Source organism: Lepus europaeus, chromosome 4, assembly GCF_033115175.1.
Source record: "Lepus europaeus isolate LE1 chromosome 4, mLepTim1.pri, whole genome shotgun sequence".
NCBI lineage: Eukaryota > Metazoa > Chordata > Mammalia > Lagomorpha > Leporidae > Lepus > Lepus europaeus.
The window spans coordinates 115415454-115442875 of NC_084830.1; the positions used below are offsets into that span (position 1 = coordinate 115415454).

Genomic DNA, 27422 nt, shown 5'->3' on the forward strand with positions numbered 1-27422 from the left:
AATACCACTGTTTGAGCACTTTACTTAACACAGAATGATTCATAGGTATTTAAAATCCAATTTAAAATAGAGCCCAGTAAAAAATAGGAGTGGAAATAAGAGAGGGAAGAGATGTGTACAGTTTGGCACATGTTCCCGCGGACTTAACCATAAGGGTAAAGCTAAAATCTTGCCATGGGACTCAAAATCCCATTAAGCTGGGTAGTACTAATACCATCTTACTAGTTAAGGTGATCATTTTAAGTGTGTAACCAATCATATAGACAGGAATAATGGTAAAAGGGGTCACATAAATAAGACCAAGTGTCTGCTAATAACAATAGATAGAATTAAAAAGGAGAGAATGATTCAACATGGGAAACAGGCCACAGAGCAGACCCATAGAATGACAAAAGCCCTAAATGGCACTCTGACCTCAGAATCAGCCCTTAAGGCATTCAGATCTGGCTAGAAAGCCCATGAAAGCATTTCAAGCATGGCAAGCCAAGACACTGTGGCAAAAAATGATCTACATGAAAGATCTCTGTGAGTGAGATCTCAGTGAAGAGATGGACCATCAAAGAAGGATGTACTTTTCTCTGAAGGGAGGAAAGAACTTCCACTTTGCCCATGGTGCTGTCTAAATACTGACAGAGTTTTTTATGGACTCAAAGCCTTCCATAGCCTTGGCAGCTCATGAAAAGAGCCTTGAGTGATTATTGACATCAAAAATAAGAGTGTCAATTGTTAAGTCAACAACAGGAGTCACTGTGCATCTGCTCCCCATGCATGACCTATGCGAATTAATGGTAAAACTTGTCTTCAAACAGTACTTTATACTTTGTGTGTCTGTGTGGGTACAAACTGTTGAAATCTTTACTTAGTATAGAGTAGACCTTTAGTATATAAAGATTATTAAAATTGAATCTTAATGAAGGATGGGATGGGAGAGGGAGTAGGAGGAGGGATGAGAGTAGAGTTGGAAGGGTAGGTATGAGGGGAAGAATCATTATATTCCTAAAGCTGTACCTGTGAAATTCATATTTATTAAATAAAAGCTTTCTAAAAATGTATTGGTTTTTATTATTTATTTGAAAGGCTGGGAGAGAGAGACCATGTATCTGATGATTTACTCTATAAACACCCACAACAACCAGAGCTGGGCCAGGTCAGAGCCAAGAGCTGAGAACTCAGTATAGGTCTCCCAAGTGGGTGACAGGGATTCAAACACTTGACCAATAATTCCTGCTTCTCAGGTTTTAAATAAGTAGAAAGTTGGAATTCATATGGGAGATGCAAGGGATAGAGAAGGAAGCAGAAGAGAGAGGTTCCTGTTTTTCTTGGATTTTTAACAAGTTCAGCAAATACTGCTGGTGGTAAGAATGCTCAGATGGCAGTCTAATATTCATGTATGGGTTCAATAGGAACATGTTACTATCATTATTTAGCAAAGTCCTTGCATTTAAAAGGATCAAAGAACAAATAAAGCAAATGTAGTCATGAGATGCATAAAATTAGTACCTGTTCAAACATCACTTCTCACATAATAAAAAAGTTAATGAAAAGTAATGCTCCTAATGTAAAAATAGAAGGAACATGATTACACAAATGTATTGAAGGGAGACTTGTCCCAAAGATGAAATTATTTATGAGACAAGGTTATTTTTAGAAAATGATGCCTAGAATTTTTGAGAATGCTTGAGTAGAGTTGGAATTCTTATTCTATCAAATATGAGTTCTGAAATTTTTTTCAGGCTTGGATTCATAAAATGGGACACTGACAGTTTTGATTCAACAGTGATACTGTGAGAATGAGAGAAGGCAAGGTCTGTAAGGGGCTTATAATAGAGGCAGACACATCATGAGTATTCAGTAAGTGTTATGGGGCAGACAGTCACCTAGTTTTTAAGATACTCATGCATTTATGAGAGTACCCAGGTTTAAATCATGGTTCCACTTCTGATTACAGCTTCCTGCTAATATTAATCCTGGGAGGCAGTGGTGATGGATCAAAAAATTGTAACCTTGCCGCCCATGTTGCAGACCTGGACTGTGCTTCTGGCTTCTGCTTTGGCCGGACAGAACTCTGGCCATTACAGGCTTTTGGTGAGTGAATCAGTCAGCAGGTGGCAATTCTTGCTTTCTCCTCCCTCCTTCTTTCTCTGCCTCTCTAATAAATAAATGGGAAAAAAATTAAAGGCCAGAAAACAAGCAAATCATGACCATAAAAAAGTTTATTTGAAGAAAAACATAATAAGCCTATATTTTAAGAGAATATGATTTTGTATTAAAATGTTAATAGAAGCCATTAAGAAAGTTGATGAAGCCCTTGAATATTTCAGTGCTCATGACCTCGACTATGATGTTGATGCAAAAGTCAAAGAAAAGTAAACAAAAGCATATGTTTCTGTCATTCAATTTAGTAAATCTCATAGATTAAAATTATCAATTCTTATTTTCTGAGAAATACTTACAAGGTAATTTTTAAAACAAAAATTACTTTTAGTTCTTAATTTCTTTTTTTCATTTAAAGTACAAATCAAACTTGTTTATACTCTTTACTATGACATTTCCATGTTAAGTAGATTCACTTGCACTTTTTCTGCTAATTCAAATATTAACATAGAGAAATTCTTATATGTTCTTATTCTATATGTTCTTATACATATACACACATTTCCTATTTGCCACAATGGATTATTTATGTATGTGTAACCAATAAAAGTACAAATAAATTTTCATACAAGAGAAATAAAATTAACTATGTCTTCAGAAAGTGGATACTAAATTCAACTCACAAAAACACTACCCAACCAATTAATTATTTGAAAATTTTAGCTGGGAAATTATGCATGATCTAATACCAATATTTGGACTTACTCAGTTATTTAGAGTATCTTACACATACACACATGTGTAATATTTACATGAAAAATCACAAGTACAACTTTCAAAAAAAAGTTCAATGTTCTAATAGTAGAATATAGAAAAGGCTGGAAGGCAGATATGTTGGATGTCTTACTATCATAAATGAAAGAAGAAAATATAAGGAAAATATTTCAGGTCACTAATGGATACAGAGTTTATGGATCAAATCCCAAAAGTACAGGCAACTAAAGCAAAACTAGACAACGCAGTTATAGTAAACTAAGAATCTTCTGCATAGCACAGAAAACGTATCAATAAAGTGAAAAGACATCTGACAGAAAGCAAGAAAATATTTGCAAACTATTTCATCTAGCTAAAGACTAATCTGGTATATACAAGGAACTCAAAAAACTAACAATAAATAAAACTGGAAATCTAGTTAAGAAATGGGCAAAGGATCTGAATAGTTATTTCTCAAAAGAAGAAATGCAGGGGCTAGCACTGTGGCATAGCGAGTAAAGCCACTGCCTGCAGTGCTGACATCCCATATGGGCACCAGTTTGAGTACCAGCTGTTCCACTTCTGATCTAGCTATTTTGTGTCCTGAGAAAGCAGTGAAAAATGGCCCAAGTCCTTGGGCCCCTGCACCCACGTGGGAGACCTGAAAGAAGCTCCTGGTTCCTGGCTCTGGAATGGCGCAGCTCCAGCCATTGTGGCCAGCTGGGGAGTGAACCAGTGGATTGAAGACCTCTCTCTCTCTGCCTCAGCCTCTCTGTAACTCTTCCTTTAAAATAAAATAAATAAATCCTTTAAAAAGAGAAGAAATGCAAATGATGAACAAATACATGAAAATGTCCCACTATTACATTTGTTAGTATAACTGACAATTTAGACATGATGCAGCCTTTAAATATTTCTACTTAGTAATAGAGCACTACATTTTTGTGATATCTATCTGATTCAAATATGAAGTCATCAAAAAGTTTGTGGAAAATATATATTATTTCAAACCTTTGTATATATCTCAATTTTTTCCACCAAATATAAACATACATTTTAATTGCCTTTTTTCAAGAAATTTTTGAAGTACCTCATATCATGGAACTTAATTCTATGCAAATTCACTGAAAATTTGAGTTGAAAAAACCTCTAATCTTTGTCTAAAATCCCTACTTACCACAAATCATATAACTAGGGAAATATCATTATATATGTATTAACTGCTTCTAAAAATTATAATAAAGGATAAAAGATGTATAGTCTTTGAATTATTTCATAGTAAACAATAATCAAGTAATCATTTTAACTCAAACCATCTTAGATTATCATATACAATGTAGACACCACAAGAGAAATCATTTGAAGTTTACTTATAAAAGTATATGACATGGGGCTGGCTCTGTAGCATAGTGGGTAAAGTTTCTGCCTGCAGTGCCAGCATCCCATATGGGCTTTACTTCAAGACCCAGCTGCTCCACTTCTGATCCAGCTCTCTGCTTGGCCTGGGAAAGCAGTAGAAGATGGCCCAAGTCCTTGGGCCCCTGCACCCATGTGGGAGACCTGAAAGAAGCTCCTGGCTCCTGGCTTCTGATCAACGCAGCTCCAGCTATTGCAGCCAACTGGGGAGTGAACCAATGGATGGAAGACCTCTCTCTCTGTGTGCTTCTCCTTCTCTCTGTGTAACTCTGACTTTCAAATAAATAAATAAATCTTTAAAAACAAGTATATTACATTGATTGTTTCCTCAAATATTCTGAAATTATTAATAGTTTATTTTCAGCAAAACATGCAGATCTTAATTTTATAATTTTATGAGTGTTTATACATGCATATGCTTTTGTAGCCCAAACCTTTATCATGATGTAGAATCTCACTGTTCCAGAAAGACTACTGATCCAGTTCTTAATTTCTCCCCATGTTCTCCTTACAGGCAATCACTGTTAGCCCATTCCTTACTCCTGAAATTCACATAAATAGATTGAATGGCACCCTATGCATTATTTTGCTTTCTGTTTTTCCCCCCTGTTAGCATATTTTAAGATTCACTAGTATTGATCCATGTGTCACTAATCTGTTCCTTTTTAATGCTGGGTAGTACTACATTACAAGCAGATACAGCACAATTTCTTTATTCATTCCTCTCTGTAATGACATTTTTTTTGTTTCTATTACTTAGTATACAGGAACACTTTATATGTCTATTTTTTACAAGATTTGCTAATTTATTTGACAGAGTGACAAAGAGAGAGAGAGGAAGACAGAGGGAGAGGTTTTCCATATGCTAGGTCACTTCCCAGACAGCTGCCAAAGGGCTTCAGGAACTGGGGTTGAGCGAATCTGAAGCCAGGAGCCCAGAACTCCATTCAGGTCTCCCACATGAGTGGCATAGGCCAAAGCACTTGCGCCTTCTTCCACCGCTTTCCAAGCTGCCCTAGCTGGGAGCTGGATCAGAAGCAGAGCTGGCCGGAGTGGGACCAGCACATGGAAACAGGATGCCACTGTTGCAAGCAGTGACTTAACCCACTGAGCCACAATGCCAGCCCCTCCAGTCCTCTATTTTTCAAAACCATATAATGTTATGCCTTTTTTCCTTTTTCTTGAGTACATATACGTGAGAGGTCAAAATTATGGCTCTTTGAAGATGTCCACACCCACAATATGTGAATATGTTTTGTTACATGGCAAAGAGACTTTGAAGCTGTGACTAATGCTAAAATATAGTGGAGATGAGAGCTGTTCACGCAAGGAGCCCCTGAAATCTGTTTGGCAGTTCCTTAAGGCTAAATATGAAGATTCATATGTGCAAGGGGAGAGAGAGAAATTATTATGAATTATTTGTGTGGGCCCAATTTAAACACATGTATCCTTCGATGTGGAGAACCATTCTGGCCAGCAGTCAGAGGGATGAGTGACAAAGGAAGCGAGGTCAGAGAAAGGCAACACCAATGGCTTTGAAGACAGAGGATGGAGGTCATGATCGAAGAGATGCAGACAAACTCGAGAAACTGTAAGAGACAATAATCTGCCCAAGAGTTTCCAAAAAGAAACAGAGACCAGCTGACATCTCAGTCCTAATCTGGTGATGTTCATGTTGAACATTTGATATACAGAACTGTAAAACTACAAATTTGTGTCGTTTTAAAGCCACCGTGTTCACGATAATTTGTAATTATCACTAGTGATCAAAAATGTACCCTGTGACTTTATCAGTATATAGGTCTGTTTCCAAAGAGGGTACATCAAGTTAAACACTTCAAGTGGTTAACATTTTCACCAGCATTTGGTAAAAACAGTTTTGAATTCTAATAATTTCAATGGGTGCACAGTACTGCTGTATTGTAGCTTTAATTTGCATATTAATGGAGACCAAAAATGTCTGGTAATTTTTTGATGTGCTTATTCTTAATTTTTGTATGTACTTGTAGGCAGATTCCAAATGCTTGCCCAAAGAATTTTGCTCAATTTTTTTAATGAAATTTTTAATTATTTTTTATTTGAAAGGCGAAGAGAGAAGACACACACAGAGAGAGAGACAGAGAGAGAGAGAGAGAGAGAGAGAGAGAGAGAGGGAGAAAGACAGTGAGAGTGAGAGCAAGAGAGAAAGCTCCCGTCTATTGGTTCTCTCTCAGTGCCAGAATCCAGGAACAAAATCCAGGAGTCTCACATGTGAGGAAGGAATCCAATCACTTTAGACATCACAGCTGCCCTCAGTAGGTGTTGGCAAGAAGCTGAGGTCAGAAGCCAGAGCTGGGAACTAAACTGAAGAAATCCAATGTGAGACATGGGTATTTTAACTGTTAAGCTAAATGTACACTCTGTTGTTGTTGTTGTTTTACTTTAGTTGTTGAATAGTAAAAGTTATTTGTTAGTTTTCTGGTGAACGTATGAGCAGTCTGCAAAATTTCATAGGAAATGCCTTTTATGGAAAAACTCTGCATGGATTCCAAATTTTTTGCACTAAAACACACTTATGTTTTGATTCTCTTTTCTCTTGAACTCCTTAAAGTGAACTTTTGTGTATTACACTTTTTTTTATTTCAAAATGTGCTTGCTTATTCATTTTTTTTAAGATTTCCATCAACAAGAAAAATTTTAAACTTTGATGATGTACAGTTTTGTCAAGCTTTTACTTTCATGCTAAGGGCATTCTGATACTTGCATTAGAAATCTTTGCCTATTCAAGGACTATAAAATTATTTTATTTCTATTTTTTTGCTGACTAACTTTGGCATCTTAGTTCAAAATAAAATGATAATTGATGGTTCTATTTTTGGACTCATGATTCTACTACATAGATTTATTTATCTATCTACAACTGTGTTCATAGGGAGTTTGGAAGTCTCTGGTATTATCTTTGTTGATTTTGTTACCATATATTTAAATATTAATTAATGTATTCCATATAACTCTTTTATACAGAGTTTGAATAGAACTGATGTTTTTTCTTAGGTATTTCTTTTTTAAAGAAGATTCACATAAGATTCACAGGGTCACAGCAAATGGATAATTGCTACAACACAGTGTTAATGTGATATTAACACAAAGAGAATGGATTCAATATAATTCATAGATATAATTCTAAGAATATAATGATACCTTCCTCCTATTTCTCTCTTTCCTTTCCTTTCCTTTCTCTTTCTGCCTCTCCTTTCTATTCTTCCTCCCTCTCTCTTTCCTCCCCTTTCTTCCTCTCTCCTTCTTCATCCCTCCCTCCTTTCCTTTGTCTCCTTCCTCCTTTCTTCCCCCTTTTCTTTCTTCGCCCCTGCTTTCCTTCCCTCCACTCTTGTCTGCTCTTTCTTTATCTCCCCACTCCATCCCTCTCTTCCTCCCTCCCTTCCTTGCATCCCCCTTGTTTCCTTTCTTTCTCTCTCTCTCTTCTTTTCTTTCTATTTTTGAGGTCCCCTAAGTATTTCATAGAATTAACCAAGGAAGTCATTTGGACCAGGGATTTCTCTGGTGAGAGACCTGATACTTTTAAGACTTATTTTAAGAGTTGTTAGAATACTTTCAGAGTAATCTTTGATCTTACATTAATTATATTCCAACAGTAATTTTTTTCTGGGTCTCAGTTGAATGCCTGGGCTGTTCAACGAACTTTTCCCATTTTAGCTGATCATTCATCAGTGTTCCCCAGCCGTGGCAAGCTCTGGTGGTTGCTCAGCTCCCAGTTTTCTGCTAATTGCATCCTCTTTAGAGTCATGGTTCCTTCACTGTTGTGTTTTGCCTAACTGCATACAAGTGGAGCTTCCCCTAGAACATGTGCATCTTTCAATTCAGCCAAAGACAGGGCCTTGCCAAGTAGATTTCAGGAGTTTTTCCCTGACCAGCTCTCTTCTCTGGGATACCAGTTTATACTCATTCTGATTCTAGAACTGGATTTAAGTTTTACAGCTCCTCCCTGCTCCTTTCCATAGTCTGGAAGGTGATGCCTCAAGAAATCCAGGACAATCATGTGACTATGTACTATTTTTAGCTTCTCTAAGAAGTAAAGAGTTATATAGTATCTATTGTCTAGAAAGTTGTTTCATATACTTAACCAATTTTATACATTTCTGTTTTTAAATGCAAGAAAGTTAATTTATTATCAGTTACTTTACCATGGCTGGAAGTTAAAGTTGATACTCACAGTTTCTTTTTAATAAAAACCAGTGTTTTGATTTGCTAAAGGTGATTTATATAGCACCACAATATTGGTAGGGAAGTGACAAATTTCTCCAACATATGCATATCTAAACTGATTATTATTTGTGAGTTTTCACTTGGATTTATGAAATTGGGTAGACATAGGAAATAGATCCCAGGTATTTAGAACACTTACAAGCTTCTAGTAAAACCAAAGCAACCATATCTTTCCCCTTTCTAAGATTTTGAGTGAACACTGTTTCTTTAGAAAATTGAGTTAAATTTGAGTAAGTGTGATTGTTTTTTCCTCTTTCCAACCTCTAATCAATGTTGAGTTGCTGTCACCTGTAAGCAACTAAACATGTTCAGACGCAGTCACACACTGTGAACTCAACGAGATGGGTTAGGTGCAATAATAATTCCACAATACTTCTTCATGTTCACTTGAGAGCTTGTCACACTTCCATCTCTAACCACTTTGGCTGAATAAGATTTAATTCAAAACATTTTTGCTCTTATTTTCTAAGTGAATTTAAGATTCTGTTTACTTCTGTGTGCTCACTGGAGGTCATGCTGAAAAATGAGCCTCCAAGTATGCTGGAGAGACCATAAAATATGAAATGGTAATAGTTAAGCTTATAATCTATTATTCTCTTTACATGAAATAGTGAAACCCAGCATGTTCATTGAATTGAAGATTATAAACAACTTGCATAATGCCAAACGAATGCTCTTTCAACTAAGAATTTATCACCAGAATGCTTGTTATATGTAATGTTTGTTTTGGAATTAGACATAAGAATAAGCACAACATCATATTTAGCTGATTCTTCTTCTTAAAAGACATTTAAGATAATAGGTAGCTCATAAAAGGGAAAAACACAGCATTTTATGTAGTCTCATAAGCTTGTTCCTGAATGTTAATATATTCATGAATGTCTGAAAACGATTAGATACAATGAACTATTTATATTACAGTAAATTTTTTCCAAAGAAGTAATATCTTATTAGATTGCCATAAAGCATACAAATTGATTATCTGTTTGGAATATTACTTTGTCTCTCTCTCTCTTTTTTTTTTTAATCTGTTAATTTGTTAATCAACAAAAGAAACAAATATTCTGCTATCAGGGAGACAGGATATATCAAAGAAGCATTGAATTTCTGAGTTGTAGATACATTAGAGTTAAAAGCATAAGTTTTGATGTCATACAGATGAATCATTTCTGTATAGTACTTTAAAAGCCTGCAATTGTGAGGCTGGTGCTGTGGCACAGCAGGTAACTCACAGCCTGCAGCGCTAACATCCCATATGGGTGCTGGTTTGAGTCCCGGCTGCTCACTTCCAATCCAATTCCCTACTAACAGGCCTGTGAAAGCAGTGGAAGATGGGCAAAGTCCCTGGGCCTCTGCACCTAAATGGGAAACCCCGAAGAAGCTCCTGGCTTCGGCCTGGCCCAGCCCTGGTCATTGTCACCATTTGAGGAGTGAATCAGCGGACAGAAAACCTCTCTCTCTCTCTCTCTCTCTCTCTCTCTAACTCTGCCTTTAAAATACATCTCTAAAAATATATAAATAAAATAACCTGTAATTCTGAGCACATTTAATATCTCGGAGGCATATTTTGCAATGAAATGTAAATGACATGGCAGCAATAATTCTGGCTTATTTTATGCTATAATCCTTATTTCTAGATAAGCGTCTGACATATAAGAAACCATGTTTCTACACATTAACTGAAGGAATGAATCTTTAAAAACTGATTCAGGGATGGGTGTTAGGCCCACTGAGTAAGACACAAGTTGGCATGGCTGCATACTGTATCAAAGTACCTGTGATAGACTCCTGACTCCATCCCTCACTACAGTTTTCTGCTAATGTGCACCCTAAGAGATAGCACAGTACAAGATGGCTCACATAACTGGGTCCCTACCTTCCACATGGATGACCTGAGTTGAGTTCCTTGCTCTCAGCTATGGCCTGGCCTAGCCCTGCTTTTGTAGACATTTGTGGAACGAATTAGCAGATGGGAGCTTTCTCTCTGCCCATCTCTCTCTGTCTCTATCTTTCTTTCTTTCTGTGCTCTCTCTCATTCTGCCTCTAAAATTAAAAAAAAAATTCATATGGATTTTCAGAAAATTAAATAGGATAAGTAATATATAATACATTCATCATCAAGTACTTGGTACCAAATCAGCACTTATGTCAGTTATACATAACGCTCTGGTGTTTATTCTCTGAATGAAGAGCTGTTAGTTATTTCCAGACTTAGGACACAGCTAGTAATCTCCAAAATAAATGTTAATTTGGTGAGAAAAAAGTTGACATTATTGGATACCTGTTGAAAATGAATCATTGCTAATTGGCCTTTCACTTTTCGGGATTCTTATCTGGCATACCTAGTTGTCCTATTTTATAAGCTATTGCTAAATCCCATCTTGGAAACATGGCTTTTTACTTTCAGTTTTAAGATGAGGTTTACTTGTGTAGATATGAGTAACAACATCAGGATTGGTTATTTAATTCTGAACCATTAAAAGTTTCACGAAAGTATCAGTTGGTAACACTTTACGGTCATCTGAAATAGCATTAATATTCTTTTTATTGAGCAATTAAAAATGTAAATACAATTAGTGTAGTATTGTTTTGGAACAAAGTTTCAGGCAGTGCTCAAGAAGCTCTTGATGAGATCCCTGACCAAGTATGATCTGGAGACCTGTCCCTGAGGCAGAGTTATCCTACAGCCTTTCCTCCTTCCATCTCCCAACACACTGGTGTTCTCCAAGCTCCAAACCAGGTAGCCCCAGTGAGGGAAGAAGGAAAGATCTTTTTCCTCTTATTCTGGATTTCAGAAAAAAATGCTATAATTACTAATCTTCCCTTCTTAGTTTTCTTTTTAACCTCTTATTTTAATTTACAAATTTAATTTATTTAAAAAGCAGACGGAGGCAGAGAGAGATTTTTCTGTGTTTTGGTTCAAGGCCTGCAAGAGCTGTGGCTGGGCCAGGCTTAAACCAGGAGCCTGGAACTTGACCTGGGTCTCCCACATGGGTGGCAGGGCCCCTAGTACGTGAATCATCATCCATTGTTTCCCAGGGTGCACAGTAGCAGGCAGTTGGATAGGAAGCAAAGCCAGAGCTTGAATCCAGGGATTGCCCAAGCAGCATTTTAACCATGGTGCCAAACACCACCACACACACCTACCACACTTTCTTAAAAGGAAAGAATTCCTTATTCCTGTATCAAGATAAAGTTAACTTACATAACCCAAGAATGGAGGGCCAAGAAGGTAAATCTAAGATACAGGCATTGGAGAAATACTTGGGAAAACCAGGAACATGATCTGAAACTTCTAAAGTGAGAGCAGAAATGAGATTTTACTAAACTTTCAAATACTTGACTAGAACCCATTCATAGTTTCTCAAAATGTATATATTAAAGACATATATATATATATATATATATACAATTTAACACTTTATGCCCCAAGATTCAAAAAGGAATTTTTTTTTTTTTTAGTAGAACCTTAACTCTTAAGCACAGAATCTTTTCACTGACTGGCTTCAACTACTCATGGCCACATCCTTAAACACTGAGTTCCTCTCAGCTCTAAAATCTCAGGATCTGAAATGCTTAGAACCAAAGGGATTTCCTTTTTCCTAATTCAGGTGCAGAAATTTGTTTCACCTAATCTCTGCTTAAGGGGAGTCTTTGTCTATGTTACATTTATCTTCCTTTTGTTACACAGGTGGGGAGTCAGTAGTCATATAAGCAGATCTTTTATATATAGAGAAAAACTTGAAGGCACAGTCTAATCTAAAATAAAAAGATCCATATTGTGTTAAACTTTAAGCTCTATTATGGTTCACTCATTGCCATATTGAATAACGTTCTTTTTGTCACAGGAATTTGATTTATTTTATTTCCTTTCATTTTTCTTTACTTTTGTGGTTCTCACTTTAGTGGACACCAGAACTATCTGGAAGATTTGTTAAAACCTAGTCGACAGAGGCCAGCACTGTGGTATAGCGGGTAAAGCCACCACCTGCAGTGCCAGCATCCCATATAGGTGCCAGTTTGAGTCTCAGCTACTCCATTTTCAATCCAGCTCTATTCTGTGGCCTAGGAATGTAGCAGAAGACAGCCCAAGCTCTTGGCCCCTGGCTTCGGACTGGCCCATTGTTGCAGCCATCTGAGGAGTGAACCAACAGATGGAAGACTGTCTTTGCCTCTCTGTAACTCTACTTTCAAATAAACAAATAAATCTTAAAAAAAAAAATGACTGAAATTCACCAATGTAGCCAATACAGTTTTTGATTTAGAAACTGTGGGTAGATCCAAGAAACTGCATCTCTAAGAACTTCTTGATAAGACTGATGCTGTTGAGTGGTGGTAATATAAGAATGGCAAACAAGTTTGAAGCTCATGCAGTCATTACTGATAGTGTGACCCAATACCCAAAATGCTTAAGAAAACCCTGCAAATTCGGGCAGCTATGCTGAATAGGTGGAAACGACGATCTCAGTGGTACAAAGCTACAATTAACCTTCCTACTTCCAGAAAAACAAGTGTCCAGCTATATTCAAGCAATGGCTCAGTCAGTCCTCTTAAACAACAAACAACACTCTGGCCTCAGAATCAGCCCTTAAGGCATTTGGATCTGGCTCAAGAGCCCATGAGAGTATTGTAGGCATGGAAAGCCAAGATACCATGGAAAAGAAAAAAAAAAAAAAAAGAAGAAGACCTAAATGAAAGATCTCTGTGAGTGAGATCCCAGTGGAAAGAACGGGGCCATCAAAGAAGGAGGTACCTTTCTCTGAAGGGAGGCGAGAACTTCCACTTTGACTATGACCCTATCGGAATAAGATCGAAGTCGGTGAACTCTAAAGGCTTCCATAGCCCTGGCAACTCATGACTAGAGCCTAGGGAGATTACTGACGCCATGAACAGGAGTGTCAAATTGTTAAATCAGCAACAGGAGTCACTGTGTGCTTACATCCCATGTGGGATCTGTCCTTAATGTGTTGTCTAATGTGCAGTGATGCTATAACTGGTACTGAAACAGTATACTTACACTTTGTGTTTCTGTGTGGGTACAAACTGATGTGATCTTTACTAATTATATACTGAATCGATCTTCTGTATATAAAGATAATTGGAAATGAAAAAAAAAAAACCTGGTGTTAAATTGGAAATGGCATAGAAAATTAATTAATTAAAAATATTATGTAGGATCTCTGTCTTTAATGTGCTGTACACTCTTATTTAATGCTATAACTAGTACTAAAACAGTATTTTTTTTCACTTTGTGTTACTATATGGGGGCAAACTGTTGAAATCGTTACTTAATATATACTAAACTGATCTTCTGTATATAAAGAGAATTGAAAATGAATCATGATGTGATTGGAAGGGGAGAGGGAGCGGGAAAGGGGAGGGTTGTGGGTGGGGGGGAAGTTTTGGGAGGGGGAAGCCATTGTAACCCATAAGCTGTACTTTGGAAATTTATATTCATTAAATAAAAGTTTAATTTAAAAAAAAAACATTCTCTAAAGGATAGAGTATTCTCCAGTAGTTAACCAAATGGCATGCATCAAAAGAATAATAGTGGCACTAAAATGTCATGCTTCATATTCAAATACAGACTCATTAACCATACACTTATTTAACCACCTGTTTGATTCTAGTTACAGTGTCAGCTTCCATTTATCTCTGGAAGTAACCAGTTTGATCCATTCACTCTTCATTGATATGAAAGTAGCATTTGTTTTTAGTTGTTCTAAAGTTATTTTTTCCATGTAGCATGAGGAAGTATTCTCAGTCTAAAATAAAGCACACTGTGATAGAAATCATTTTCTATTTATATCATTTCTTTTTAGCTAAGGGGACTCAAGGTATTCTAGAGGTACTGTTATAGGCCAGTATTTCATTACCTTTATATAAGGTCATAAATCTGGCTGGTTTGCATCTTTTTTTTATATTTGTAATCTATCAGAATACCCCATGTATTCTACTTGATTGACCAAATCAGTAGCAGTAATATTGCAACTGGAGGAGGCATAACTTAGTAGTTAACATTTGTATTTGTCTAAAGCAGACTGCAAATAGTTTCTTCAAAAGAGCCTTTTCTCTGACTCTGGAGTGGAAAGCAAGATTGGATGGTGGTGGGAAGGGACTAGAACAAAACAACCACAATATATTGAATACACTGGTTGTACTTAGGGGGAGCCTGCTATCATGAAGGACATAAGTAGAAATCTATCCACAAATATTTCTCACATTTCACTTCTGTACCTTTCTGAACATATCACTTTATCCTATTAGAACATGAACATTATGTGAGAGGAACTTAGAGCCTTCACTTTACTTTGCACCTAGAAATGCTCCACAAGGACGTTAGGGAGTTGATAAAAGTTAAGATTAATTGGGAAAGGAGAATGTGAGTGCCTTCAGGCTGAGGGGTGTAAACACAGTTGCATAAAGCCACTGAAACCGGAGGTGAGGAACACGGATGATCTAAGGGAAGGCAGGGTTGGAGGAATCAGTCACAGGGGCCTTTAGAGGCTTGCTCTCAGAAATAACACCTGTGAAATGCCTAGGGAGCAGGACTGGGCAGGGGAAAGTTGCACAGCATTACAGTTGCAGTGTAGAACTCTCCGGGCCCCGCCAGGAGCTCAGGGGCCATGGTGGCTCTCCAGAATCACCCAGTCTTCGATAACACATCTTTATAACCCTATTTTGATTAGTCAACAGATGCAGTGCCCCTGGAGAGGAGCTATGTTAGCCAGAAATTCCCTTAAGACAGTTTCTGAGAAATAGAGAAAAAGGAAGAAAAGAAAACAAAGAAAAGAAAAAGAGATAGGAAAGGAAAGGAGAGGAGAGGAGAGGAGAGGAGAGGAGAGGAGAGGAGAGGAGAGGAGAGGAGAGGAGAGGAGAGGAAAGGAAAACCTTGTCCAAGGTCAGGCCTGTAAAATATTATAAAGTTGGTCCAAATTGTTTATACCGAGGCACTCAGGCACTCAGAATTTCTAACCACCTCCTTTGTCTTATACACTCAGTAAAGGATTTCTCATTTGGAACGCAGAAATAACTTTCCCTTCTAGATTATGAAAGCTCTGTGTTTTTTTGATGTGGTTTAAGAAAAGGAGAATCAGATTCCCACACCAAGACGTGCTATGTCTACCTTGTCTACTGAATAACTCAGTGGAATATTAACACATTAGTATTTATTAATAGTTTTATCATTATTATTACTATCGTGCCATTGGCAAAACATAACATATATTTTCTTATTGCAGAATAAAAGTCTTTATGTTAAGACAGCACACTCTGACATAAGCAAGAGACTTATATGTATGGTGCACAATAAATAAACATTACCTTTTATTCTTCCTTGAACATAGTTTGAGAATAATTGTAGTAATTTGTACCTAATCTTAAACTCTGTAAGTTTACTAAAAACCAAGTAAAAGAAATGTAATGGATTTCCATTTGAGTTTTAAGTGTTCATGTTTATTTATCTGCTAAGATTAACATTTTAATGTAGTTGATATATTAAAGACATGGTGATTTTCAAATTGCCCTCTTGCAAATAAGCCGAAGTTATTAAAACTCATCCTGAAGTAAATAACCACCAATGAGCTTGCTGTGACAGCCCTAATTCATTTGGCACCTTTCCCTAATCTTGACGTGGCCTTTTATAATCTTGCCTCTGCTTTTTATTTTTCTTTTACATTTTTGTTGGCTGAGGGGGATGTCACTTTCTCTTATCATTCTAGTCAATCTTCATTCAGGTGTCAACATGCAACAAAACATCACCTCTTCCATAAAGATTTCCAGCATCTCAAAATAGATTCCTTTTTATTTCATTTTTTTTTTGTTCCCATAGTATCTTATACATGTCTATACCTCTCCATTAAAAGACAAAACAGAATTGGAGATGTTATCATGTCATGATTTAAAACATAATCATGTGTATTCTTGTGAATGCATATGCAATTTAGTTAGTATAAAAATTATTAAAGATATTCTGTATAGATATATAAAACATCAGGACAACAAGTAACACAGACAGAAAATGAGAAGGGAGTTAAATGAGTGTAAGTAAATCTGATACAACTGCTGTTGAAGGAATGTACCTGAATGTGTTAATACTTCTTACACAAATTGAGGACTGAGCAAGCAGAGTTTCCTATCTCCTTTTAGAAAATGTCATAGACCTTTCTCTCTCTCTGTCCCTCTCACTGTCTGTAACTCTATCTCTCAAATAAATAAATAAAATCTTTAAAAAATAAATAAAAAATAAAAGCAAAAAGGGCTGGCACCATGGTGCAGTAGGTTTATTTTCTGCCTGTGGCGCCAGCAACTCATATGGGCGCCGGTTCTAGTCCTGGCTGCTCCTCTTCCAATCCAGCTCTCTGTTATGGCCTGGGAAAGCGGCAGAAGATGGCTTAAGTCCTTGGGCCCCTGCACCCACATGGGAGACCCAGAAGAAGCTACTACTGGCTCCTGGCTTCCAATGGGCACAGCTCCAACCATTGCGGCCATTTGGGGAGTGAACCAGCAGATGGAAGACCTTTCTCTCTGTCTCTCCCTCTCACTGTCTATAACTCTGTCTCTCAAATAAAGAAATAAAATCTTAAAAAAAAAAAAAAAAACTTCATAGAGATCATTCAGTAAGAATGATGTAGCTGTTCAGAAAACAACAGGATTTTTTTTTTTTTTTTTTTTTTTGGTGGTGGTGGTGGGGTAACCCTGACAAAGAACAAGTGGAATAATGAAGCACACAAAGATCAAACAATATTCCTGCCTTCACATAGTCGGTGTGGCCAAGCTAACATCCACAGTGCAGTTTATAATTAGACCGAATAGGTGGGTGTAGTATGAGAAAAATAAGTGGCAGAGGGAGGAGAGAAAAAGAAAATGAGAATAATTAATACTGTGTTCCAGGCACCATGATGGCTGCTTCTTATTACATTAGCTTACATGGTATTGACAAATCTCTGTTTGGTAATTATTTCAGTTTCTCAATTGAGAAACTAAGGGTTTAGAAAATCAGAAGGATTTGTTTGAGGTTGTACATCAAGTGAGCATCAGAGCTGGATTATGATCTAGAAATGTGGACGTAAACGGGTTCACTATTTTCACCAGGCCTAACCAATTTCAAAAATATATCAGAAAACAAATGTCTTCAATTATTTGTGTTTTCAGGATAGAATGTATTACATGATGTACCAAGAAAGGTTCTTTATTTAGTATTCCAGATGCAGAAGTATATGGACCACTTAAGGTAACTTGTATGTTGGTACATATAAGCCAGGACTCAGTTAACAAAGCAGATATGTATTAAAAGGCAAAGTAAGAAATAGAGTGTTTCCTAATTCAGTCTTAGTGCTTAATAGTGAAGGTATCTCCAGATGCAATAATTTTTACATATAAGATGTCTCTTTATGTCTAATTTTGGTATGTAGAACAATATATTCAAATCAGCTATAGTTTCCTCATCTTTAAAATGGGATTAATACGTCAGTTTATGTATGCCTAGTTTAATATCAACATAACATACCACCTGTTCTACCAAGAAACAAGCACATGGATGCTATGTTACTGCTCTCTGCCAACAATTAAGCTGTCATGTTTTGTGTGCACTTTCTGTATTTATTGAATTACAAGTTAAATAAGTTGTTGTCAAGCAGCAATTTTAAGCAGCAGCACAGGGGCCTCCCCCTGCTAAGACGTGACACCTGGCATGATGTAGTAATTGAGAAGAGTTGAACTCCATGATCAATGTCTTATTTGAGCAAAATGAAAAATCCATGACTATAAAAATACCATGGAGCTCCGGACAAAATCATCAAGATAACGAAAGCTAAATATCAAAATGTTGCAGGGCTGTGCTGCCACATTAAACCTTCATCTTTAATGTACACATAGTCATGCCCACACTTACGTTCACACAGAATATGCATTCTCTTAGATCATGAAGTTTAAAGCAAAAATTACATATGAACTACCTATAAAGCACTGACACTCGGCCCATCTCACTTTAGCATGTTTATTCAATTTTCACTGAATTAGAATAAAATAGTTATTTTGAAAGTCTGTATTCTCTTATATGCATTTACCAAACAAGATTTAAAACGGCACCAAGTAAGGAGTTAAATTCTAAACACTGAGGGTAAATTATTAAGGACACACATAGAAATAAATATAATCATCTGGAGACAAGAAGATATAATTAATTCTGGAAATATACTGGATAAGAGAATATATTTGGATTACTTCGTTCAAATACCTCAGTCCCACAATCCAAATAATTAAACTCTTAAGAAAAGTATTAAGCTTCAATATTTGTCTTCTGGTATTCTGTGATTATTATCTTGCTCTAACTAGTGTTTTTCCTTCAAAGCAGAATTAAATATCATGTTTAAAAAACATTCAGGAGAGATACATTAATGGTTCAGCAATTAAGACACCACTTGGGATGCCTGTATCCCAGATAGGAATGTCTGATAAGACTCCCTGCTACTTCCAGCTTCCTGTTAATACATCTGAGAGACAGTACATGATGGCTTGAGTATCCAGGTCTTGCCAACCACAGAGAGCACCCAGAAGGAGTTCAAGATTCCTGGCTTTGGCCTAGTTCAGACCCAGCTGTTGCTGGCATTTGGGAAGTGAATCAGTGAATTAAGATCTCTCTTTCTCTCTCTCTCTCTTTATACCTTTCAAATAAAATGAAAATAAATTAATAAATAATTGAAAAACATATTTTGGCTAATTTTTAATCCTAAATGTATAGAGATTGACAAGTATTTAATGGAAAGATCTTTCTTTTTCTGCTTTTCTGGAATACTTGAACTACTGCACTGCCTGGCTGGCTGTGGATGATACATCTGTACCGTACAGAATAACCGTGTTCATAGTGTAAAAAAGAGCTAATGTGAGTTGTAATGAAATTTAACAGATGAAAGCTTCCATTAAATTTTGTTTATAAAGTGTTGTCCAGAATCTGATAGTAAACTCCTATAGAAATCATTTTTAGAACAGCAAAAATATGACAGGAGAGAGGTGCAATAGAGTGTGCCTAATTCATTCCAATTCACAGAGTAATGCATTTCAATTCACACAGTGATGCATTCTAGTCCCCAACATGAGAATCCAATCTAGTTGATGCTTAGTAGAGTTGAAACAAACTCACAGCACCAGAAAACTGACAATGTCTATCTTGCTAAATAGAGAAATATTTAAAATACGTTTTCAGTATTTTTAAAGCTTAGCTATGCCTTATTTACCAAACTATACATTAGGGCAATAGACCTATATTGTTCACAAAATAAGACAATAGCCTTTCATGTTTGCAGTTTTCAACTACTTTCATAGTAATTAAAGCTTGTCAAAAGTCAGCTCGTGATGCTCATCTAATTTTTTGGAACAGATTTAAAAGCCTAATTATAGTCAGATGTTTGAAGTTCTGGAAATCAATTTAGTGTTTATCATGAGCAACTGGCTTACCAGTATTGGAAATCTCTTCTCATGCTACACGACTGCATACAATTCCACACATTTAACTACCATCATAAATATGGAAACATTTGATTTAATGTTAAGTATTAAACCTGCAAATTAACTCCTTGCCCACACCATTTGTGGATACACACTAAGTTTGTATTAATTCTCAGATTATCTCCAGGAATTGTTGTCTTCATCTGAAACTCCTGTTTTTCAGATTAAAGGCAAATAAAATATGGAAGGTATTAAAATAATGGTTAGTGATTGCCTGGAGAGAGTCTGAGTTCACATAACCTGGCATTATTAAATTAGCTTATGTATTCTCTTGAGAAGGAATTAAGGAAAAAAAAAACTATTTTAAGAAGGGTTCCATAAAATCTACTGGTGGGAGAGACAGGGCCTTGCATCAGTCATGATGTTCATCTTCTCATTGAAAGAGACAAAATTGGGTCAAAGGAAAGGTAGATAAAGGTTTCAAATTTAAATATTTCTGCCTTTTTCCTTGAAAGCTAATTTATTTTGCCTGGGGGCTAGGAGTGCATATGAACCTGAGTCTTTCATCCATCTGTCACATGAAAAGTCATGATGAAAACCACAGTGAAAGTCCCTTAGGTATATAAAAGTATTCAGGATACTGTGCTTTAAGAAAAAAGTATAATTCAGCCATTAACCTATCATAGATATCACCTGTATTTTACAGTCTGGGTTATTAAATTGAAAATAGTTAATTGACCTTCTAAGGTCATATAAGAAACTTCAACTGAGCTGGGTATTATAAGTTGCAGCATGGTGAATATGACTCCCAAACAACTTTCCAATTTCAAGCATGTATTTTCTTGGGACTATAAGCTACACATTAAAATAGTAGAAACTCTTTAGAAATTTAATTAGAGAAACACATCTTGCTCATTAAATTACATGGATTTAAGATACACTGTCATTTTTAGATAATCTTCCCAATATACAATCTTCGAAGTAATTATAGTGTATTTTATAATTAAAATGTCAATTCAATGTTAAACTATTGTATTGTATCAACAGTAGACTAAGTGGTATAACTTCTGCTTTAATGGAGGGAGAGGTTATTCTATGTTCATTTAGGATAAATTTGTTGAGTAGTTACAATATATCATGCAATGTGTAAGATCACTGGGAATAGATACATTAGTAAGGTGAGAACTTTGACCTCATTGATTTCAAGAACAGATGGACAAAGAAAGAAAGAGTGATAGGATGATGTGGGAAGGACAATGAAAGAAGTACAATCAAGGCACTGTGGGCATATAACATGGTTAACTAAATCAAATAAGGGACTTGAGCAGTAGGGCAATTGATAGAGACAGAAAAAAAAATTAGCTATTAACTCATGTTTTCAACTATGATGTCATAGCCACATATGAGTATTAAAAACCTATATACTTGTAGATATTCAACATTTAGAAAGTCATGATATTCCATCATGGAGCTTAAACTGTAATGAGCTACACAGAAAAATATTAAAAAATGTGTTCTCTAATTTCAGGCACAGAACCCTGATCAAATACCCTTTGCTCTTGGCAACAGGGATAGAATCTGACAAACAGGCTATTTTAGATAATGATGTCAGAATAGTCTATGTTGCAAAAGTGATATTCAAGCATATATCATAAGGATGGGGGGAGTTCGTGATGCTAGGGTATCAGAAAAGATTCCCAGACAGAAGCAGCAACAAATGTGAAACTCCTGTGGTAGAAATGAGCTTCATATGATGTAGAGAGTATAAAGACATGGCTATGCCATGAGTAGCAGTTAAGCATACTACTCAGTACGTCTTTAAAAGATGCTGAGCAGCAAAGTGAAATGATCTCATCTAGGATAAATATTGTCTCCCATAACCTTGCATCAACCTACACAAGTGCACCTTTGTAAAATTTATTAAGAAGCAATTTAAATGTATTAATTATTAGTGTCTAGGGTACAGACACATAGTAGTTATGCTTCAAAACTATATAAAATAAGTAGAATAACTATATCATGATTATTAATGATGTTCATAGTGCCAGGGGAACTTCACAGTTACTCTTTAAGAGTCAGAAGTGTTAAACAGTTATCTGTTGTTTCTCTGAGTGCAGAGTAATCTAGTGATGTGAACATGGGACAATAGTCAAGCAGAATTAGGTTTACAAGCATGTTTTTTCAACAAAATGTTGAAGCACAATGAGCAAGTATATAACTCTTTAAATTTTAGTTTCCTCATATCTGAAAGATGGATAATGATGGCTTTTCAGAATTAACACTGGGTATGTAAAATATAGTAAATTTTGTAACACAGAGCCTAATAAATAGTATGTATACACACAATAACAATTATTATGTGTAGACCAAATACATTTTTCTCAAATATATCTTCAGCCTAAAAATAGATTAGTAGATATGGGTCCTCACATTCAACAGATAACTAATGTGAATGCACTCTGTGATCAGAACAGCTCAAAGCACAGTGGAGGGGAAAAAGGCACTGTCCTAATTCCAGGGAGCTCAGAGTTTAATGAAATCATGATAAACACTGTGGTGAAAACAAGCACGATGGAATACAAGAGCACAAATAAGGGGCATCTAAACAAACTTTGTAAGAAGAGGGAAGTTTTCTGGATAAAGTTCTATAGCACGGTTAGGGGGTGTTCTGGTTATATGCAAGAAGAGAAGATTTGAGGCAGGGCAGCAGCAGTAAAGAAGGAGAAATGATTACACATTATAAAGTGGGAATTTGAATATAATTTCTTTGATTAAGTAAACATACAACTGAAGAGCTGTGATTACAAAATACAGATCTTTCCTGTGACATGTAGTGACTAAAAATGGTAACCAACAATTTCTTCTGTCATTGAGTGTGTGTCTCAGTCTACAATCTGGAGGCGCAATCAATGTTCCCCTTCATGAGTCTGTGCTAGCCCCAGGACTTCCTATGACCCATAGAAAGAGGCAAAGATGACATTGGGTGAGTGAAAAACATTTAGTGGCTCACTGTTTAACCCTAGGGAAACCAATTAACATAAATATCTAGCTACCCAGAAACCACCTCGCTTTGATAATAGCCCATGAAAAATCCACATGGAACATTATTATATAGAGTGGAGTCTTATCCCTTCATACCTTCCAGCCCATTTGAGATGCTTGAAAGACAGTGACTGCTGAACATCTTACCGAGAACAGAAGTACCCTCTCTCTGAGCCCTGGTCAAATTCCTGACACACAGGATTTTAGGAAAGAGCAAATCATCACTATAACTTTTTAGGGTGGTTTGCTATTTAACTTTATATGACTAAAACAGTAATCTGTATGCAAAATTGAAGTTCCATTACAAACAAAGTATTAAATTCATGCAGCTGAATTTGAGAAGGCGAAGTGAGTGTTAGAAACCTACTTGATGAGCCTGGGAATGCAGTGTGCCATTGGCAGATGAAGAAAAGTGGGCTTGTGTTATGTTTGGTGGAGAACTTGGTAGACGGTCATTGCCTAGGTAATGTGTAAGACAGAAAACTGTGGGTGCAGGTAAAGGAACATGATCATTGGCAACTTTAACTACCTGTAATAAGGTTCTGAAAGAGAGAGATGAACTAAAATAAATTCTCAACTTTAAAGCAGAAATTAAATTGTTTCTAACCATTAATTACCAGATTAGAAGACAAATTTTCCATTCTGATAGTACCCAGAGGGAAAAAGATTCTTAAAGGTAACCAATCTTGTGGTGAATTTCAAATAAAGGTTGTTGTCATAAAATGCTTTGTTGAGACATCTTCGGCTGTAACACAGACACTATGGGCTTTCTCAGCAAGAAAACACACAAAAGATACCAGGAATCTTATGGAATTGTGCTACAACACCATGACTCCACCCAAAGGAGAACCTTTTTACTGTGTGTATGTGTGTGTGTTTCCCCAACAGTGTGAAATACAATGATATTCATAGGAAACTCATCTTTTTAAGAGAAATATACTGATGAAAGCACCAACAATTTATATAAAAAGTAAAACTCAGAATTAAAAACAAAGAAGACAAACTGGAACCTCATCCTCTTAATGATAGGAAGCAGGTTAAAAGATATTCAATACAAACACTGTGAATTATATATTGGAGAGGGAGATGGAGGGGGTCAGGAGGGAGCACATAGAGGGAAGGAGAGAGAGAAAGCAAGTACTTAGAGGGAAAACCCAACATCTGACAGCTATGGAGCACTATTTCCAGGTAGAGAACTCTGGGCCCTGAACAAAGAAAGAAATTCCTTAGTCCCAGAGCAAGGCAAATAGAGACAAGTGCACAGCTCAGTTCATGACTACTATGGACCAGCAACTGCTATGTGCTCACACTTTCTGTTTGAAAAAGAGTTTCCATCATGGTACCCTGGGTATCTAGGGTGGCAAATGACTTGTCTCTTAATTCATAAATTCCTGTGCCCAACAAATTCGACAAAAGGGTTATAACACAGCAACTATCAATGAATAAGCCTCATCCCTTTGTAGACATTATTTTGATGACTTCCACATTATAACATAATGAGAAAGAATACTGGAAGAGATGAGCATATTTTGCACATAGGAAGGATGTAATTGCTTGTGATCAAATATAAAAAATATACACTGTTAAAATATTTCTTTTCTGATTGTGTGATGTACTTTGGCCATCAAATAGTGGAATCCATATCTTCTTACTTGAAACAAGATGCAGTAGAATATAATACATATACCCTATTTAAGCCCCAAGCTCAACCTTTAGGTATTCTAGCCATTGAGAAATTATTTGGCCTAGTAGCTAAGCCTCCAGCTGAGACACCCACATTCCACATCTCAGTGTCTGATCTCACATCCAGACACTGATTTCAATTCCTGCTTCCTGCTAATGCACATCTTGGAATAAGCAGGTAATGGTTTCAGTGGTTTGGTACCTGCCACATATGTGGGAGACCTGGATTGAGTTCCTAGTATCTGTCTCTTTCTCTCTGCCTCTTAACGAATGAATAAATAAAGCAAACCCAGCTACTTCTACTTTTGTTCTGTAAAAACAATCTCTCTGAGTCCAGAACTCTGAGAGAAGTTCCAAGCTAATCACCTGAAAACACCACTGAGAAGAGAAATGAGATGTCCGATACATGACTCAGAGCTTGTTGATCTCCCATGGTAGTTCCTCTGTTACCTGAATCCACCTGAGTGGGTGAACACAGTGATCACATTCCAACATAAATTTTTTTGAATAACAAAATGATTTTTAAATAATTAAGTTTAAGAGATTTTTAGTTAGCAACAAATAACTAAAATAACTTGCAAAGGGATGGAGATTATCTGATCAGATTTATGCTTTATTGGTTATCGCTCTTACAGGGCACAACCTCTATCATAAGACGCTTTTATTTTAAAAAGGGCATCCTTCAAACTGGCCAAAAATTGGAAGAATGCCAAAATATTTTTCAAAAGATGAAAGACTATGGTTATATACACAACATAATATGATAAGCAGAGTTAACTAACTGTTGTTACACTCAGGAATTTGAATGGATCTTATAGACATAGGCATGAATTAAAGAAGCCAGAAAACAAGTGGTAGATGTTGAATTACTCCATTCAATCATGTGAGAAGTTAGAATAGAGGTTTCCAAGTTAGTGTGCAGAATTTATGGGGAAAAGGCATTAGGGAACCCTTTTTTTTTTTTTTTTAAGATTTAGTTATTTATTTGAAAGGTAGAGTTACAGAGAGGGACACACACACACACACACAGGCAGAAAATTTGGTTCACTCCTCTTTTGGTTCCTTCCCCAAATGGCTCTAAGAGCTGGGGCTGGGCCAAGCCAAATCCAGGAGCCTGGAACTCCACTGGGGTTTCCCATGTGGGTGCAGGTACCCAAGGATTTAGACCACCTTCTGCTGCCTCCCCCGGTACATTAGCAGGGAGCTAGATTCGAAATGAAACATCTGGGATTTGAAAAGATACCTATGTGTGTGGTGGAATGAGAAGGCCATGCCAAGATGGCCGCTGGCAAGCGAGGGTCAGGTACTCAGGAATGGCTTTGAAACCCACCTGGCAATGGAGCCTGCCTGGCAAGAGGCTGTGATTGGATGGCTTTGGAAACTGCCTGGCAACAGGCTGTGATTTGTTGGAGCACAGACCACCCCTTGACCGGATTAGCTGGTCTTGGCTATATAAGCTTGTACTAACTGAAATAAACGAGTCTGCAGGCTGCTTGCCTCAAGCCCGGTTTCACCCCACTCCCAGGGTCTGTGTGGTGACTCCGTGCCTCTTGCCCCCACCACGCTCCTCCTCTCAGAAACGAATCCACTGCAACATTGTTAAGAAATCAACTGCTACATATGTGGGAAGCCAGTATTGCAGGCAGTGGCTTAACCCACTGTACCACAATGCCACCCTCTAGGGAAAATTTTGGGTTGTTGAACATGTTCAAATTGTTCATCAGAACAGCGCATTTATGAGTAATGTATGTGAACTATCTTGTATGTTACACATGATTAATTTAGGGTAGAGAACTATTTTAAACATTAAAAAGGAAAACTCTACAAAGCAACAAAAACCACACAAAAGCATTCCTATACTTGAATAATACTAGGGAAACAACTCAAGTTCAGAGAGTTTCCATGATTTGTCCAAGGTCACAGTGCTAGAAAGTAGTGACAATGGTTCTGGTACGTTTTCTCCCCTTGTCAAATACTTATTTAGAGTCCAGCAGTACTTAGAATATACAAATTTTTCTGGCCACTCTTCTGTATTTTATGGCAGGAGAAGACTTATAGCAGATTTTGAAGCCCCTGGAATGATGGGTCCCTAATTACTCTTAAAGAAACACAATGGGCTTTAAGAAGTCATACAAGTTCTAGGGAAGGCAATTCCTGGGGGTTGTAAAAATCAGTGAGTTCCACCTAGTGCATTTTGTGAGAGCCAGTTTTTGTATGAATTATGTCACTGAGAGAAGCTTTGTTTCTGTCACAACAAAGGACAGTAACAGTGGCAAAAGCCTGGAAATCACCTTGAACATTACTGTGTTAGTAGACCTTTTCCTGACCTGACATACTAGCCAGACCATCTAAATGTTGTGAGTATTAGAGAAAGCATATCCATGATCTGAACTGAGTTTAGTTCACAAGAGGTTCCATTTGTTTTTATTGAGGTTAATGGATCTGTATTCACAGATCCATTAACCTCAGATTTTTAAATGTTAAATCAGCAGCTTTAAATAAATGTTAACGTGAGACACCAATTACTGATACTGTAATACCAAATAGAGGGCAAGATTTGGAGCATTGCCTAGGAAAAATATGTGAAAAATTCTGAACTCCTTTATTAGGAAGTAAAAATGATGTAAAGATATTAATATTTTGTTGGGTCAAAGCCAATAAAAATAAATTACTTCCCCTTTCAGAAATACATTTAGCAAATAGCTGCATAGTCTCTACAAGACTTT

General features: G+C 36.7%; 1 pseudogene; it reads left to right on the forward strand.

The window, feature by feature from the left end:
• The first annotated feature begins 5792 nt into the window (after positions 1 to 5792).
• The window catches only part of LOC133758758 (rRNA-processing protein FCF1 homolog), a 109314-nt pseudogene continuing 87684 nt past the window's right edge, over positions 5793 to 27422 (forward strand).